Below are 18591 nucleotides of genomic sequence, written 5' to 3'. Positions count from 1 at the left end.
TTTGATCCTCAGCCTGGTTTTCTCCCGAAGGAAAGAGCCAGGTGGCGAAGGTGGTCCTTTCATACGGTGATTGTGTTAAATTGAGCATTAAAGAGAACCACTCAAGGGCCCTAGTAAAATGCGAGTGAGGAGATGTGACTGACATTGATAGCACCATAAGGAGTGAGTGTGCTGCTATTCAGTGATGTGTACAGAAACCCTGCTACTGCCCCTTAATGTTTATTTGACCTCAGACCTTTTTATGGGTGTGTGGGTTTTAATGAACAACTTTCTACTAGAGTTTACTGGTCAGAAAGATTGTTAGAAATCGTAACACTGAAAAGCTATTTCATTTTAGGATCATTTAACATTAAGCTTTGAACCTACATGGAGCATTTTACTTTGTGGATAATGTGGATAATAACTTAATGTAGTTGCTTGTAGCCTATGCCCGTAAGCCTGGTCGGTTGGAATGGCTAACAGAGTTTTCAGAGTGGGAGGCAGCCATGTGACTTGGAAGGAGACAAAGGCAAGAGGATTTAAATGTGGATTTGAGTCCTGAACAATGGAGTGATGGAGCAAATATGCCTTGATGGCTCAGAAGAGAAGAGAATTGCTATTGATTTCCGTACATTGCAACCACCAAAAAGGATCGACTCAGAAACTCAATACAGAGAAAACATCGATGAGCTCTGAAGTGTACCCTCGGCTAAGTATAAAATTCAAGTGTTTTCCTTGTTGTGTTTTCTTAGATCATTTGTAAACCTACATACAGCATGTTCTTTAAGTTGTAAAAGAACTTTTGAGGCTTTGTAGGAATATTTTCTTTTTTTTAAAGTGGATTTTGTATTTTTATTTGCAACTTGTGGAGTGAAGAGTTCCCCTGAACTCTTCACTCCACAAGTATGTCATAGTGGGGAGAGCGCTGATTGGCCAGACTGTTTCAGCCCCTAACACACCCACCTAAGTGTGATAATAGATTCTTATAGAGTCCACCCTGTTTCCATGTGAACTTTGGATGTGCTGCACACTTACAGCAATGTCCGCACTTTGTGTCCTCCACCTTGATTCACAAAACTAGCAGCCTTTGTGTGACGAACCATGTTGTTCAAGTGACATTAAGAAGAGTATGGTACTTCACCCGGCATTTAACCAGAGCAGAAAGGTGGCAGGATCAACATTTATGTTCAAACTACATTTAGTCTATGGTCATAGAGCAGGATTTCTTTATTTCCTTACGTTGCTTGACTCAAAGGAGCTCTGTCAATGATGATTGCCTGTCTGGTCCACAGTTTGAATCACTGTGTTTACTGCAACTAAAACTGTAGCATAAACTCATGTAAATAAAAAAGACATAGGTAACTATGTAGGAGACTTCAAAGAGTGCAATATTTTAATGTCTGACTGCAAACAGGATGAAAAACCTGCGTCTGTAACCCCAGCTGTCTGTAACAGAAACATCCTCAGTCTGCTGTTGCTTTTGCACACAGTCACAGGGATTGCAATGTACAAATAACCTTAGCTGGTGGGGCAAATTGCCCAGTGGCATTTCCTTAGCACATTTCCCAGCAAAGCATCTTCCGATTCTTGGCTGTGTCTTTAATGCGTGTAATAATGTCTATTAAAAGTTCCCAGGTTCAGGTCAGCATTCACAGGTGAGGGTAGTTAGTGTGTGACTGCCAGGGGTTCTTCCATTAAAGCCATCACTGCCTCCACTGTGGAGCATTTCATTACAGTGTTTATTCATATTTGGCTGTTGCTTCAGAGCTGCCACACAAATTGCCCAAATCATCTGAACCAGACACTCACTCCAGTAGTTCTGATTAAAGAATAATGCAAAACATAAACAGATGTTTAATTTGTAGGAAATATTTCTTATATCTCCCAGAAAGTCCACGGAGCTCATATAAGAAATAAAAACCCAATGGATTTATCTTTTACAGAATAATCAAATTGCTGTTGTGAGAGAATTACTCTAATTGCTTCTCTTTACTCCCCCCTTGGACACACACATACATACACCACACACACACACACACACACACACACACACATACACACACACACACACACACACACCCACACCCACACACACGCGCACACACACACACACACACATATTCACACTTAGAAAGCCCCATCTGCCTAATAACACCATCCACAAGCAAAAATTAAAGCATATGCTATTATCACTAAAGATGATTAAACATTTAGGCCAAATCTGGCTCCATTCCCAACTCGAATTTATAACCAGATCTTTTTCATGTTCCTTGATGAGGCACAGAAGTCTCATTATCTTGCCCAAAATACAAAGACTATATTCCCTATGCCAATACATTTCTTCATGATTGGACGCAAAAGATAATTAGCCATGTTGTATCAATGGGCTGCCAGCCACACCATCTCTTGAAACCTTTCTCGCCCAGACGTGGCCAACAATTGGCTCCACGCCTCCCTAATTCACATACAGTCGAGTCAGTGAGCAACTGCATGAGGGTTTCACAATGGGAAGGGGAGGGAGTGACACACACAGCAAGAGACGAAAGGTGGGAGGGGAAAAAGGGAGGGAGAGAGAAATAGCGGGCCAAACTCGTTTTCCGCTTGATGGGTTAGCTGCAGAGAATGCGCCTTTACTAGGTAAATGATTAAGGGGGGTGGGAGGGGGACCTATGCTGGTCTGCTATTATGTACTTCAAAGGTCTCCAAAGGCAGGTTAAATGAAAAGCAAATGTGTTGCCCTGCTGCTCAAATACCTCAAATGTTTTAGCAGGTGCAAGCAATGAAGAGGTGGGCAGTGACGCTAGTGTGCTGCACCTTGCTTGGGAATCGTGGATCCTCCTGTTTGGGGATACAGATAGTCTCTGACCAGTGAAGGGTGAGACAGGTCCAGTGTCTATGAGGGAGGTCGAGCTCTGCTCAATGTTCTCACCACTCTGACCTTCATTTGACACCAAGGTGAAAAGGCAATTGGGTGCAAGTGATGTAGCTCAGGTGTGGGAGATTGAGACCTCTAATGCCGTGTTTTCACTGTATTGTGCTGATCTGCTCAACTCCACTTAACTCACTTTTCTGGCACCAGTGCTTTTCTCTTTTTGTTTTACACTGCCGATAGTATCCCCACTAACTGTTGTTGATCTAAAATGAAGAACGATTCCTCAACTGCGAAGCTTGCTTCTCGCCTAAAATGTTTTCAGAAATACCTTTGGTTGAACTGTTTTTGTAATTTTAGTTCCCAAACAAGCCGTCCTGTTGGTCCGGTTTGAAATCCGAGAGCAAACATCCCACAAGTAAAAGTGTTCATCCAATCAGGTGCAGCCATCGCAGTTGCAGGAGGGTTCTGTTCTCCTTGTTCGTCATTGGTCATTCAAGAGAATTGGAATACGATGTGATGGATTGTTGATGATAGCTTGGTTATTCAAAAATGTGGTCTTTAAGTGGTCTGGATTCATTCAAATTAAGTGGTCTGCAGCGTTTTAACTTCCCCTTTTAGGATTGTCTCGGCTTGCTTTTAATCTCGACCAAGGTGGTAGCATAATACCAAGTACTACACACAAACTTTTACCAATAAAAAAGTAAAAAGGAGAGAGTGAAGCCGTACCATGAAGTGGTATAAAATAAATCTTTAGAGATGTAGTTTCATTTAGAATAAAAGGCTTAGTCATTTCCTGAAACATCTGGACACTGTCAATTTTAACAAATTTTACTCTAACAGGAGTAAAATGTGCATTTGTTGGGGACTTTTTTCAGCAGCGGATTAATACACATTTGATGTTTTATTGAGTATTTACAGCAGCAGGACAGTGTACATAGGCCTGTGTTCATCATGATAAAGGAGCTTGTCAGCCGATGGGATTTTGTTGCCTTTAAGATCATCAAATATATAGAATGTCAATAGCTTTATCCCCTAGGTTCAATAAGTCTTGCAGTGTTTGGGTTAAATAATACTGTATTGATTACCAATAGCCTGACAATATTGTTATTAAGCCTGACTCAGTAGAAGACCCCTCAATTCAGGAAAATGGTACATAATTGAGTGTAAACTTTAACTTCAGTTACCAGTTAAGCATATTAAACACAACTTTAAAAAATGTAGTTATGGTAAATACATATCTAATGATCTCTATTAATAATAATTATAACTTTATTAATATGTGTATATTAAAATATGTATTTTATGTATGTATGTATGATACTATTAAACAGAAGTCTGCATACACAACTGTGATCACATGATCCTATTAAGTACTAGTACTGACATAATGTGTATGGTTTTTACATGGTTCTGTTGTACTGCCTTTATTAATTATTATGTAATCGTGATATTTGTGTAAATGAAGCCCCTGTTGTGGATGCTCCAAATGAATCAACTCACTCTAGGCTTACCTGTTCAATATCAGCAAGGTCCATTATGTAATCACAACGCAGTGATTACAGGTCTCCTGCTGGCAGAGCAATTACCCCGGCTCGGTCATTATCACCTCATAACATCATCTGCTCTCTGCATATCAGAACACACAACATAGCTGTGTATTACTCAGTGTTAGGTCACAAAGCGCGTCTGCTGCACTAATGCAGTGTAATTTGTTCATTATAGTAAGTGTGAATGTACTGAGTGTAAGCACTGATAAGCACATTTGTGATAAATATTATTCTCACAAGTGTTTGGGTGCAGACATTTGGAAGAGATTTGCTGCTGAAGGTTCATATGAAGAAGAGAGTGAACGATGTGATGATTCTGAGAGAATCAAAGCACTATAAGGGAAGGGAATGTTTTTATGTACTCCAATGACCATCACACTAAATGGCGTGCTAAAGGTATGATAAAACAGATCATTTTAGAATGAACATTCCTTTATTTGTTTAACATCTCATTTTCTGAGGAATTTAAAAGAGTATTTGCTTCCAATAAATAATTTAGTAAATAGAATAATCTGTCAAGTTGACTTGATATCATTATTTCATAAGGTATTGAAAGTACACATACTACAATAGTGTACTTCAGCAAACTTTGAGGTAATTTTGCTCTACTTGAGTATTTCCATTTAATATTGTTTGTTATACTTCTACTTGTACTTCATTTACTGTAGTACATTTTTACTCCACTATATTTAAAGTTTAACATTTAACAGCTTTCGTTACTAATTACTTCAGATTAATATATTACCAATGAAACCTGATAAAACATGAAAATGGTGCTTACATGTTAATGAATCGACAATAATGATCCATACTTAAATAATATAACACGAGCAGGTGCCATTGTGCATAATGAGTATTTTTACTTTTATTATTTTAAGTACATTTTAATGAGAATGCTGTGTACTAAAATAACTTTTTGAACGCATGACTCTCACCTGTAATTTAAAATAAAAAAACACTACGCTATTGCTTTTTAAATAAAGAACCTGAATACTTCTTCCATCATTTGTTCTTCTCATAATCTTCAACTTGTGTTCGTGGATTTGCCATAATTAGAATAGCCTTTAACAATACTATCTCCAATGTATGTCACTGCAAAAACGTTTAAAAAAGCGACAAATGGATTTTCCTGGTTTCAGTTTAAGCCTTTGACTGGTAGAACAAACTTGATCCATTTCTGCTCAGAATGTGATGGATGGTCTTGCCCTGCTTAGTTTGCTGTCTCTTAGTCTAGAGCCATCTGTAAATCCATATCCAAGGAGTACAGGTGTTGATTAATCCTCTCGACATTTTCCCGAGACATTCTTTCAGTCGTATTGACATTCTTGCGGCTGCCTGACGAGTGGTGGGGAAATGAATGCGCTGCCATGGTATTTTGGAAGCCCCTCAGAAGTCAGACTTATACAGGCTAGCTGCTGTGATGGCCTACATTATGGAGTTTATGGTCTGTGGGGGTCGGCTTCCACCAGCCCGACAGGACTTCAGGAAAATGCCTGCCCTGACTGGCTGACTCCCCAGCTCCAGTTTACTCTACACAGATGCTGGATATATTAATAATAATAATAATATAATTAAAAAATGATCTCACCCAGTAAAAGTAAAGTAAGGGATAATACATTATGAGCCTGAACTATCATCATTTTCATATTCTACAACATTGCAGTACACTAAAAGTCAACCCTGACTTGACCCAGCAGCATAACCGCAGCTCGCCCACTCCTTTCACTCTTGGGGCCGGACACAAATGCAGTGGCTGCCGCCACCGCCTGCCCTGGTGGAAAGGGGTGGTTTTATTGTGGTTATGTTCTCCAGAAGAGCGGTAATGAGTCGCATTGCTCTGTGCTGCAGCTTTGACATGGTGTAACTGTGTTACACTGTGGTTGACTCCACACACACACAGCCAAGAAAAGAATTTCATGGTGGTGGTTCAGCCACAGATAAAGGCTTTCTCTTCATTAAGAAAATAAATAAACAAGGAAAGAAAATTATATGTCAACACTTTATTGACGTAACACTGTTTTCCCCCTAGCCTGATTGCACACAAACTAACTTAAAAGTTCAATCACGTATTAGTAGTTTTTACTTTGACAAACTCCTGGTACATAACAGTTAGTGATACAAGCAGGCGTGTGCGCGCGCACACACACACACACACACACACACACACACACACACACACACTCTCACACACGCACACACACATGTTTTTTTTTTTTAATAATTATCGTAATGCATTGGATCCTTTAATTTTTGTAGCTGAAGTTTTTAAATCAAAAGCTGCATGGACGACTTTACTCTTGTAACACACGAAAAAAACTGTGACTCAAAATGTTCATCTTTCAATTTTAATCTAAGGAATGAAAACTCCATTATCCTTATTAACACTATTAAAAAAACAAAAACAAAAATCAGTTATGTGACCATTAACAAAACAGGACATATTCATGTGGAGCACATTCAACGTTTTGAATTGGTCAAATAAATCTACCCTTACAAAATCATGCTGACATAGACATCTACAGGTGTAAAATTGTGTACAATTGCCATATTTTAAAGATGTTACCAAAAACGTTATGTTTGTTTTGTTTTTTTTAAATACAAGAAACAGAACAGAGAGACACAGGGACAACAGGCAGAATCGACGTGGCTTAAGAGAGATGCTTGATATTATGTCAATCAGAAAAGGGGTGGGTTACAGTGCGTTATCAAGGACTGTGGGTCTTTTTATGTCCAAGATTTTACTTTAAAATGATAGAAGTTTGACCACCGCAGAAATTAATTGCACAATTTTTCAATTTAATCTGATTATAGTAGTTAATTTAAAATAATCCCAATTAGATTTAATCCATTACTACTCAACCCTGGAACCAATACAGGACTTAGACGAAAGCAGAATTATCGCATTGCTGTTCAAGTATTGAATAAACACACCCCACTGTGCAGCTGCGTAGCTTTTGAACATTTTGGGACAGACTGATGCTGTTTCTTCTCTATGAAATTTGTGTGCAGTTTAGAGAGTATATTTGAGGGTGGAATATTATGCAAAGAGGCATCTCTATCAAAGGGTTGTTTTTTTAGAGTCAGGTTGAGCACTTACCGATGGAGCAGTGAGAGGAATCTTGGCTTCTGCACTTATCTGGTGTGTGGAGTGTGGGGTACTTTCCTCCCTCTTTCCTCAATTTCTTTTCTATCTCTGGCACCAAACTTATCAAAATAATGTGTAGTAAGATCATTTTTGGCTTGCGCCTGACAAACTGATATAAATTTCAATCTGACTCCGACAGAAGTTTTCATTTTGCCAAGAGTGCAAAAAGAGGCGTGTGTGTGTTTGCGTGTATGTGTGCGTGTGTGTGTGTGTGTGTGTGTGTGTGTGTGTGTGTGTGTGTGTGTGTGTGTGTGTGTGTACGACAGTGTGTTTGTTGGGAGTTGTACTTTGTGAGTTAAAATGTGATCATACGAAAAGTAAGAGTGGGCCAGAAAATACTGTGTTTTCAAAACAACACCCTGGATGAACAAACCTTTTCATTTACAAGTCTATCAGAAAACCACAAATACTTTCACATCTCACATAGTTTTTCAGCCAAAGCACTGACTCTGTCTTTTGAGAATCACTTTAATAACTCTGGATCATTATTATTATTATCATTACCACCTGTTTGGGACATCTCCAGTCCAGCTAAGAATCTATTGTGAAAATGTTTTTTTTATGTTTTTATTATGGAATCCAAACTGTCTCTGAGATGATGCAGCCGTCAGTCGGCTGCCCGCAGGTTGAGACAGCTCTGGCTGGGATGCTACTCGACGGTGTGCCATCGGTGCCCCGGTCCAGTTTGGCACCGGCTGCAGGAGCAGGAATCTTGCACCCTCATTACACCTCAGCCACTCTAATTACAACCTGCTCAAGAGCTGTTATCCTACACCTCGCAGTGACAATGACAGCGCCTCCTCTTAGAGGCCTGGCCGGTTTTCTGTACTGAGGCGCAACACAACACCCCTGTAAATAAATGACGGCCCTGCTGGAAAGAACATGCAGCAATTACCAGCTAAAACATGTGATGTGCTGGAGGCAGACATTTGCCTGGATTTGACTTTGTTTTTTAGGAATAAATGCTGCTTTCTCTTTTTGATGATGATGATGATGATGATGATGATGATGGGGATGGTTTAATGTATTCAAATAAACGATGATGAAACCGCGCATGAATTCTTCCTGGCCCTTCACTCAGTTGCACGGAGGAGAAATCCATTTACACAACAGGCAGTGAATTCGGCGATGAATGTGTTCCATGGTGTCCTATCACACACACATTATTGTTTGAGATCCTGTGTTATGCTGACAAATCCTCTCGTGGCAGCAATCACCTAAGCGTCTTCCATGAAAGGGATGTACATATTCCTCCACTTATTTCAGAATTTATTGTGTTCATCACTAATCCAAAGATGGGTTCCTCATGTAATACCCGCCATCTAATCATTCTTAGTACTCTGAGGGCTTGTTAAACTAGATCCTGTAGAGTGTAATTGTTTTGTCAATTGATCCTATAAAAAAGCAGAGATAGATTAGAGCGCAGGAGACAGTAGACACATCAGTACTATTATTTGAAATATATAAATTCTTCCAAATTAAAAATCTGCATGTTACAGACATGCAATGGGGGTAGAATATGCATCTATGTAAACACCTTGCTGCTTCTTTCTGAATACGGCTTACACATTGTGTTGTTAAAGTGCCTGACTTTTGAGCTGTGTGACTGTGAGCTGCGGCTGCCTACTGTATGTCCTCACTGAACCTAAACATATTACACAGCATAATGTTTTTATAAAAGTCCACATTAGGCGGCTCAGATCTTAAAAGGTTTATGACGACCATTTAGCATCATGAGAGCGAAGCTTAACATGGCCGTGTCAAGATAACATGCAAGCTTCCGTGTTGTTTTCATTGGCTGTCAGCACAGATTTTACAGTGGCTGGGGGGGAAAAGGGGCATATGTGCTTAAGATGCTCCTGCAAGGGCTGTCACCGCAGGAGAGCTGGGACGAGGACGGGGAGGCGCAAAAATAGAACAAGAGAGACATAGAGCTCTCCTGCCCAAAAAGATGATGAGGAAGAATAGAGCACAGTGGATAATTTAACTGGAGTAGGGGGATAATATGGGAGCAATATTTTATTTGAGACGGCAGATCTTCTCTCATCCGAGCCCCATTCAGCCATCTGAGCTGCTCTCAAAAGGAGTGCATGGGCGAGAGCTGCGCTGCAGAAACTAGGTGGAGCTATTGCTTACATCTGTGTCCACTGCTTAGGAATCAGGGCCAAGAGAGGGGAGGGGAGAAGACAATGTTTAGGAAATGAATGCAGTGCAGGGCTGGGTCACAGCCTAGAATCAGACCTCAGGGGTATAAGAAGAGGAGTAGCACTGTGAACTGTGCACCTGTCACACAGGATCTGGAGGGTCTCAGACTTAAAGTGCAGCTTTAGGCCTGCTTGTTACTCCGGAGGAGGGTGAAATGTGAGAAAACGTCTGTGCGGTTCATTCTTTATCAAATTGATGCTCCCCTACACCCCTAAAGATGACACCCAACAGAAATTAATCTATAGGGAGATTGTGTTGCAGTAATGCTGAGTTGAAATGTGCAGACTAAATTACTCTTTGGCTCTTTTGGCTATCTCCCCCATCACCCATGCATCATAAAAGCAGGGGTTTAGTGTGAGATGAATAATCTCGCTCCAGCATGCCTCTCTTCTGCTGCTCCCCCTCACGCCATAATCGTCAGAAGGCAAGCCAGCTTAGTCAACCCTGTGCTACGGGCCAGGATAATAATTGCTGTATTAATTGGTGTTGTCCAGGCTAGACAGAATATAAGAGATCCCACTGGGGCTAATAATTAATGTTTTTTTTACCCTCTCTTTCTCTCCTCCTGCTCTACCTCCACCACCACAAGCACGCATACACACACCCTCCCTGCCTCCGTTTGGTATATCATTAAGAAAGCACTCCAATACCTCCACCAATCTGAGTAGCAGGGCGATGACGTCTCACAAGAGTATTTTTAGATAAGGCACTGGACAACAGCACTATCGCCTGTGTTGATTATGTTTATTTAGCCTCTTTAATCTCATGCAGCCAAAAGATATGGGTATCATGTATTCCTTGCTGTTCGCAGTTGTCTGTGGGGATGAAGGGTCATGTTAAGGCCTGATATAGAAGCCTGGGCTAAACTAAATTACGCTGGCTTGATGGGAGCATGATGGCAATCCAGTCAGATAGAGAAGAACAAGTCTAATACCTAACCCAAATGAATGAGTAAGTTCAATACAGGTATGTACAGTAAGTCATGTGTGGGTGTGCACTACACTGTATTTTACTGGTCTTTGTTCTCCTAACCAGATGGCTGCTGTACTACTGCCCCTCCTGGTGTGAACCTGCTTAAGTTCTTTGTCGTAGCCCAGTGAGTCAGTCTGCGCGGGTGATTGCCAAAGAAGAGAAAAGCGTTTTATGAAAGGCACACAGGAACTCACGGCAGTTTTACGCAGCCCTCCACCTTCAGGAAACAGATAATTACAGGCTGCATTATGTGCTGTAGTATCATGTCAGAAAGTATAGTGACTGCACAGGACTGCTGAATGCGCTATTACAGCATGTGTTCCATGATTATACTCTGTGATCCCTTTAATGACAGCTATGGGGATTTTTTTTTTTTGCTCAGCTGGTATTTAGCACATATCTCAGTGTGGCGCTTTTGAACACATCTCACAATTGAAGGGGGATGGACCAAAAATTTGGAAGTAGTTAAAAGAAAAAGGGCCTAATAGCAATCTCACTGGGTTATTTTCAAATATAAAACCCAACCACACACTAACTTACAGATCTGTCACAGCTTTAATTTAGTGACCACCCATGGTGTACTTGTTCTTTTTATTTATTTCTTTGCTCCCAGGATAAAAAAAGAAATATTTGAGGAAATAACCCTTTCTTTTGGGGCGCTGATTGAAAGTCATTCAAACATGAGTACCTGTGCTGTGCAGATTAGGCAGCTTGGTATTAACAGGCATCATTTCAAGTAATTTAAGGTAATATCTGGCATGTCAGTGTCGCCTAAACGTCCTCTCTGTTGTCCTCAACCACATCTATTTACTGTATGCCTTAATTGTAGCCACAGCTTTAATAAGGCCCGAACGGAGTGAAAAACACAGCTCCTCTGTAACAACGTGCATGGGGAATTGGCGGAGGCGCAGCTCTGCTCTGTAAACGGGCAGGGAATTAGGACCATGTAGAGGCCCTACTTTGTTAACAGTCCTGACAGGCTTATTTGACCATCTGCTTTAATTACAGGTACTGACACACTCACCAGCTAATGCCTAAGTGTCACCCTTGCGAAGGTGCAAATTAGTTTCCACTTGAGGAACCAGGGTGTGCCACAAATCAAACTAACGACATCATTTGGCCTCAAGCATCGAGCACAATCAACTTAAGTGATAATCAATTCAGTCACTTATGATCTTTTAATTTTGGGAGTCAGTTTGATGATCATTAACGGAAATAGAATAAAGACATGTTTTTCTTTTAGATTTCCCTTTCTCAGAATCTTTACATTTGCATCCAAATGCTCATCTTGTGAGAATAGATACCCTTGGCGATTTATTACATGTGTACACATGTAGACGGTAGGACAGAATGTTGCCACCATGGTTGGTATTTCAAAGGCAAAGGTTTATGAAGCCTGCAGGGCAAATTAAACAGCTGCATTCCCGACATGCCTTGTTTTGCACCACACTTAACTTAATGGGAGCCTTGCATTTGATTGAGTTCCCTTCCCTTTTAGTAGGACTCGATCAGTTTCCTCATTTCATTTGAACTTGGGCAGACTATACAGTCAGACTGAAACCGCATCTAGTTACACTGACAATTTTGGCCCCATAATGCACCTCTCTGCTCCGGCAGCTTCCCCTCTTCAACATCTGCAGCAGGACGGCACCTCTGCAGAGGGTATGACACAAGGGAAACCTACAGTATTAATTTTCACTGTTCACCCGTGCTCACCTCTGACTCATGGGTGTTACCAGAGTGAACTATCAACTAATCAGCTTTCTACACTTATCTGCCCAGTGTCGACAGCTTGCCTGTTATTCTCTGTTCTTGTGATTCCGCGTAGAAAAGAGTGAACTCTGTGGCGCAGTCATTAGTAGAAGAACAGATTGTCTTTTATTCCACTGCCTCTGTCTCTCAGATAAACAGGCCTGAGTGCTGACATATGATCCCTTCAGCTAACACAGCCCATCCTGGCCAACTGATGGGAGGAATAGTAATCATGTAGACAGTCACGTGGATGATACCCTAACTGCCCAAAGGATGCAAACTTTAAAGTACTTAACAGGATGGAATGCAAAATGTAGCATTTGTTACACAGATTAAATTAGGCACCGAACAACTGCATGCATTCTGTACTCTCTACAACTCTTTGAAATGCGTTTGGTAATCATCTGAATTAGTCTAACTGAATGAGAAGTCAAAAAGGGGTGGCTCTCGTTCTTGGCAAATTCTTCCTAATGGTGTGTTTTCATCCAAGCTAAATGTCTGTCTTTGTGATCTCTTCCTGCAGGAGCCTGGCGTTCTGTCAGCCGCCCAACCCAGGCAATAACTGTCATTAATTAGTCTGATAAATTACGTTCAAAACAATGACGTGTTTAAATGGTCCAATTTAGCTCAAATCCTAAATGAGATATTACATCAAAAGCCAGCCGTTTCTCTCTTTTATACCATTTAAAGAGGCATACTGCCTTCCTGAAAGCATTTTAAAGGTTACGATTTCCTCAGATGATAATGCAGTACCTTTTAATGAAATTCTAATTAGTAATTTCATGGACTTTGTAACCAACCATATCTGATTAGTGCACATTTTCACAGCCCACTTTAATTAAGCACACTTACAGTACAGTTTCAAACATTTGCCACTTGAAGATGGAGCTTAGCCCGTCAAAAAACGTACTTTGTAAACACAAATGTTGCAATTTTCTTTTTTTAATTAGATTGAATTTGAATGCATTCCTTTTTGTGGTGGTGTGTTTGTGGAAATTGCCTTTTTTTCCCACTTCTGTAGCACATGCCCTTGAACATGAAAAATGTGGAGATGATAAGGTTCTCATTACCTACCATGATTTTGGGTTATTATTTAATATGATGACAATATTGTAACTTTTAGTTTGAGCTTAAACTCAGCTGCAGTGTAAATACATTCCCAGACTTTAGGTTTGTTGATTAAATTTGTCTGTTCAGCCCATTTTCATCTCTAGGGGGTCAAATACCGCCGTTTTGTCACAACCCCCGTGCGTTTGATACTGACGCCCAAGGCACCCAAGTGTCTGTATGAAACACAACTACAAACCCATCCTTGGCAATATAAGACTTTCTGAACAAGTGGTCCAGAAGCAAGACCGGGAGGAGGTGGAGGTCGGGGTGGTGGATGGGCTTTCACCCTTTCACTCCCGTTCTTTTCCTGTGCGTCACTGTTTACAAACAACCAGTCATGATCTTATCCTAAACCTAACCACATAATTTAGTTTGATTGCAAAATGTTAAGTATGTGTTCCCCATGTTTGAAACAGCGACCGTAGTGGAGCTTCACAGTTTGAAACACAGGTCGACCGGGCACATTGACAAGTGACACCAAGGGGTCCTGACAAAGCATCCATACGTGACGAGAATGGGTTGGGCATTTACACGTCGATACGATGTTTTTGAGCAACATGTGCAACATAACCACACTACAGTTTCCAAGTAGGTTGCACGTCTGCCGTCCCATTTTGTCAAAGCCAATTACATACTGTTGGAGTGCTGCTGAGGCTTGGGGACTATTGACCAAAGAGCCCGAAGACTTAATCTGATTTCACTTTCATTCAAATCGTTTTCCACTTTGAGATCTAATCCTGGTTTCACAATATGAACTCTGACCTTGAATATGTACTGGACTGCAGTCGGTATTTAATGTTCATCAGAGCTCGATGTGGGAGTCTTTCCCTCATAGTGGAGTGCTTTTGACACAGCCTTCACCCAGCTGCTCCACAGTCGGCCCCAGTGGACCCTCTCAGGTCCCTAACCACACAAGTGTTTCCACGGTGGCGAAACTGTTTCAGTCTGACTGACATCCCAGTGTTGGGGAACGCAGTTATAAAAGTGCACAAAGCGTGACAGACCACCTTGGCCCTACCTCCTCGCCCCATCTCTCCTTAAACATGGAGTCCACCCTGTCAAGTCACATGCCGGAGCCGTAATTTAGACTAATAATTACCAGACATCACCACAATGAAACATCAGTGTCTGAACTTCTTTGGACCAAACTGAATTTTAATACATTTGGAAAAGGTTGGCCGGAGGCAGGAACCCCGCACACTGGGAAAGCCAGTGCACATGTGGAAGCACTTTGGGAAGTGATAAATGATTTGAAATCCACAGCGTCCCCGAAAATGGAAATTAGGCCGAACAGGTGTTAAATGGGAACCACTGGTGTATTTTGAACAGGGGGAAAGAAAACGTCCTGGGTCTTTGGGGCCAGATGTGACAGGGCCGGGCCCGGGATGGGGAGGGCGTTGCTGAGTGGTCATGGCCCGAGGTGTGTGATGTGTGGAGGCCTCATGTGCCTGACCTCCCCTCCAAGAAATAACGGATCACTTGTGTCAGCTGTTCTGGGGTAATAGTTCCCTCCCCATTGCCACAAATATGCTGCTTCTCAAGAGCACATAAATAGAAATATTATCAATTTAGCTTTAGCATAAAACGCCTTACAGATAACATGTGTGAAGTCATTTTTAGCTGTGATCTGCTTCACATGTGAGGTATTTGAGCTGAAGAATATGATAATGGCAACTGCAGCTCGCACATTCTCATCACCTCTGGCATTATTGCTAATTTGTATGGGTGCCGTCTTTAACGTGGATAATTTCCATAAATTGGAGCTTTATTCACAGTGGGTCAGGAAATGGCCAAGTATAACAGCCATCAAGTGAGGAAGACTAATTCTCCCTCTGCTCTGACTTAAACTCTAACTGGGATTTTCAGGCCAAGGGAACTGGGCCGTAACCTAAATGCCCATGATTTCATTCACATCATTCCTGGGGTCTGTTCACCTTAGGGAGCCATTTTAAATGTGATGAGTCATTTACATTGTCAGAGATAATGAATGAATAACAAATGTTGGGGGAAAAACTCAAGTAGGAAGAACACGGGATTGAGTTTCATTGTTGGAGCGACAGTGAGTATTCTCCCATTTTGGACAATCTGAGCACTGACGCAGCTGACACTAAGCCAGCCTCCGTACCCACCGAAACACCCTACCTTCAATTTCCTCATGCACACATATTTACGCACATATCTTATCACTGTTTGGTAGACTTTTTCTGGTGAACTTTCTTTTTCCCCTCTCCTTGTCAATCTCACTTTCTCTGCTGAGGCCATGGAAACTTTCTCAGACTTCGCTGAATCGTCCACTTGTTTTAGCTCAAAACTCTCGTTTTGTCCCAGCTGTCAAAACAAGAGTAGTCAACATTAGGCACGTTTGCAGTCTTGGGTGATGCTTAGTTATATATCGCCTCAACCTGAGACGATCCCAGAATGCATCACTCCGCGGAGGATTGCTATACTGATGTAGAAAACGGACAGCTGTTGGGACTCTGTGGCGCACTGCCCAGATGGAGCCTAATCCTATCTATACATCAGCATAAGTTAACCATTTCATTAACCCTGCTGTGTTAACCAATGCTGTGGGAAGGCTGCATTGTTTTGCTACGACACCACTGTATGGGAGTTTAGTTGGCTATTCCATTAATAACACGGGCAAACTAATTTAGTAGAACCTGTCCTCTTTAAACCACGGGAACAAAGAGTAGGAGGGTGGAAATCAATCTCAGCTTTGTGCCTGAGCCACTGACCCGTTCATGCTTTGAAGATTGCTGCTGTAAAAAAAAAAAAAAAAGCATCTGAGAAGTTATTTAACTACAAACAGAGCCTACCTTGCCCATTCCAGCTGCATAATCAGGCATAATAAGTGACTGCAAAGGTCCACTTAATGTATTTCTAACACTGGAGACCTGCTAATCCTGTCAGGGGGAGTGAAATGGAGGGGGGGACCATGCAGAAGCCCAGCCATGGAGCTGAGCATTTAACTCCATAACCATGCAGGCAAATGCCTGGGCGCCTTTCACACAAAAAGAGAAAGAGAGGGAGAATAAGCCCAGCTTCATATTTCAACCTAAAGTGGGGATCCATTTTTCCGCTTTAGTGGCCATCGAGGAACAGTGGGAATAACAACAACAGCAGCCGCGGCAGTAACAGCCTGTCTCACTGGGCTGAGTCCTCATAAACCTATGCCATTATCACTCTCTTTATGTGCCTTTAAATAGTGAGCCCTTCAGATCAGCCATGTGTGCTTGGCTAGGTGAACATCAGCCCCCTCGCTGTTCTGCCATTTGTAACAAGACATTTAATGTTTTTTTTGGATTGGCCTCTTTGTCAATAATCATTTTTTTTAAATATGCATATATATGCAAACATGCTATTCTTGCAGACATTGTGTATCCTACATAGGTGTGCATGTCCTTGCATATGTGTCGTACATGCATACATTTTAATTAAAATTATATTTTCATCACCTCCGTTTATTACTCATTCCTATTTATTCAATGTATTTACCTGATGTATGGAACAGTCAGTTTTAACCCAAGTTAAAGGACGTTTTGTGGTGAAATGATAGAGAGTAAAATCAGACGTAACCACAGGAAAATGTTGAGCCTTGCAGCACGGATGCCCTGTGAATAATGGAACCATAAAAGAGGAAAGAAAACAAACAAAGAGTCCCAAATCAACAAACACACAGACTCATCAGATATCGTGTTTTCCCCAGCTCTGTTTGTCAAAACACCTTTTATGGTGGTCTTTGAAATTCAGGGGCCCCATTAACAGTTCAAGCATATAATCACATCTCAGTAATGAGGTATTAATTAAGCGAGGGGCATCTATTGGCCCGCTAAACAGCCTCATAAACAATTGACAGGAGATTTGTGATTTTTGACTCCCTGACACCATTAAACAAATCAATATTGGGTTTTGCAGACATGCTCTCCGGCTGGCTCTCTCTGGTCTTTGCCAATCAGCTCTGTGGAATACTAATGAGGGAATTAACTGCCTCATATTCCGCATGTGTCCCATCAAACAGATCCTTATCCAGTGAGTCTCATTTGCATGGAAGAAGACTCTGCTTTGTAGGTAAAGATTTCACAATATGTCACTCATTATGCCAGCCCACCCCAACCCAACTCAATCTCCTATCCCTCCACTTGTCTCTTATTTTCTGTCAGACTCTTGAATCCCTGCGTGACCACCAGCGCACACACATACACACAGCCACACAAGACATGTATAGGCCCTATTTGGTTTGCACTGAAATGATGATGTAACATAATAAAATGATTTTCAAGTGGTGTGTTTATGCTCAATATTTCTGTTAAGATATTCTCCCACCACGGCTACAGTGCGTTCTTTGAAACGGCTGTGTTTGTTGTCACCCGGCATTTCACTCCTTTTGAGTGCTGCGGTAATCTTGTTTGATGAATATTGCGCTAAGAGTGCTTAATGATATTTGCTTTTCAAATTACAATGGTGAGTCGTCCAAACCTGCTTTTCCATTGAGTGTTACACAGTCTAAAACTGTCATATGATGCGACCTACCTCTCTTTTTAAAGATGTGAGGCAAACACCTGTGTTTAAAATAAGATAATAAATGGACTTGTACTTATATAGCGCCTTTCTAGTCTTTGACTACTCAAGGCGCTTTCACACTACTTGTCATGTTCACCCATTCACACAGATGGCAGTGGACACCTACATACCATCTAATCTAACCATTCACACCACATTCACACACCAATGCACAGCACAGGGAGCAAGCCGAGGTTCAGTGTCTTGCCCAAGGACACTTCGCCATTTTGTTCAGAGACTTAAAGGTAGCCTGTTGAGTTTTTCACCACTAGGGTGGAGAATGACTGTAATTGTGCATTATGTGTCTTTTCTATGAAACCGTCCTTCCCACCGATCCAGGCTTGCATCAACCTTATTGGATTGTCGAATCAATAGTGTAGTATTCCATTTCTGTGGCATTTCTATAGGCGTCTGCTACGTAACGTCCACTTGGAGACACCCTCTTCCTT

This window comes from Echiichthys vipera (assembly GCF_963691815.1).
Source record: "Echiichthys vipera genome assembly, chromosome: 11".
Taxonomy (NCBI): Eukaryota; Metazoa; Chordata; class Actinopteri; order Perciformes; family Trachinidae; genus Echiichthys; species Echiichthys vipera.
Note: the sequence above shows the minus strand (reverse complement) of the source record.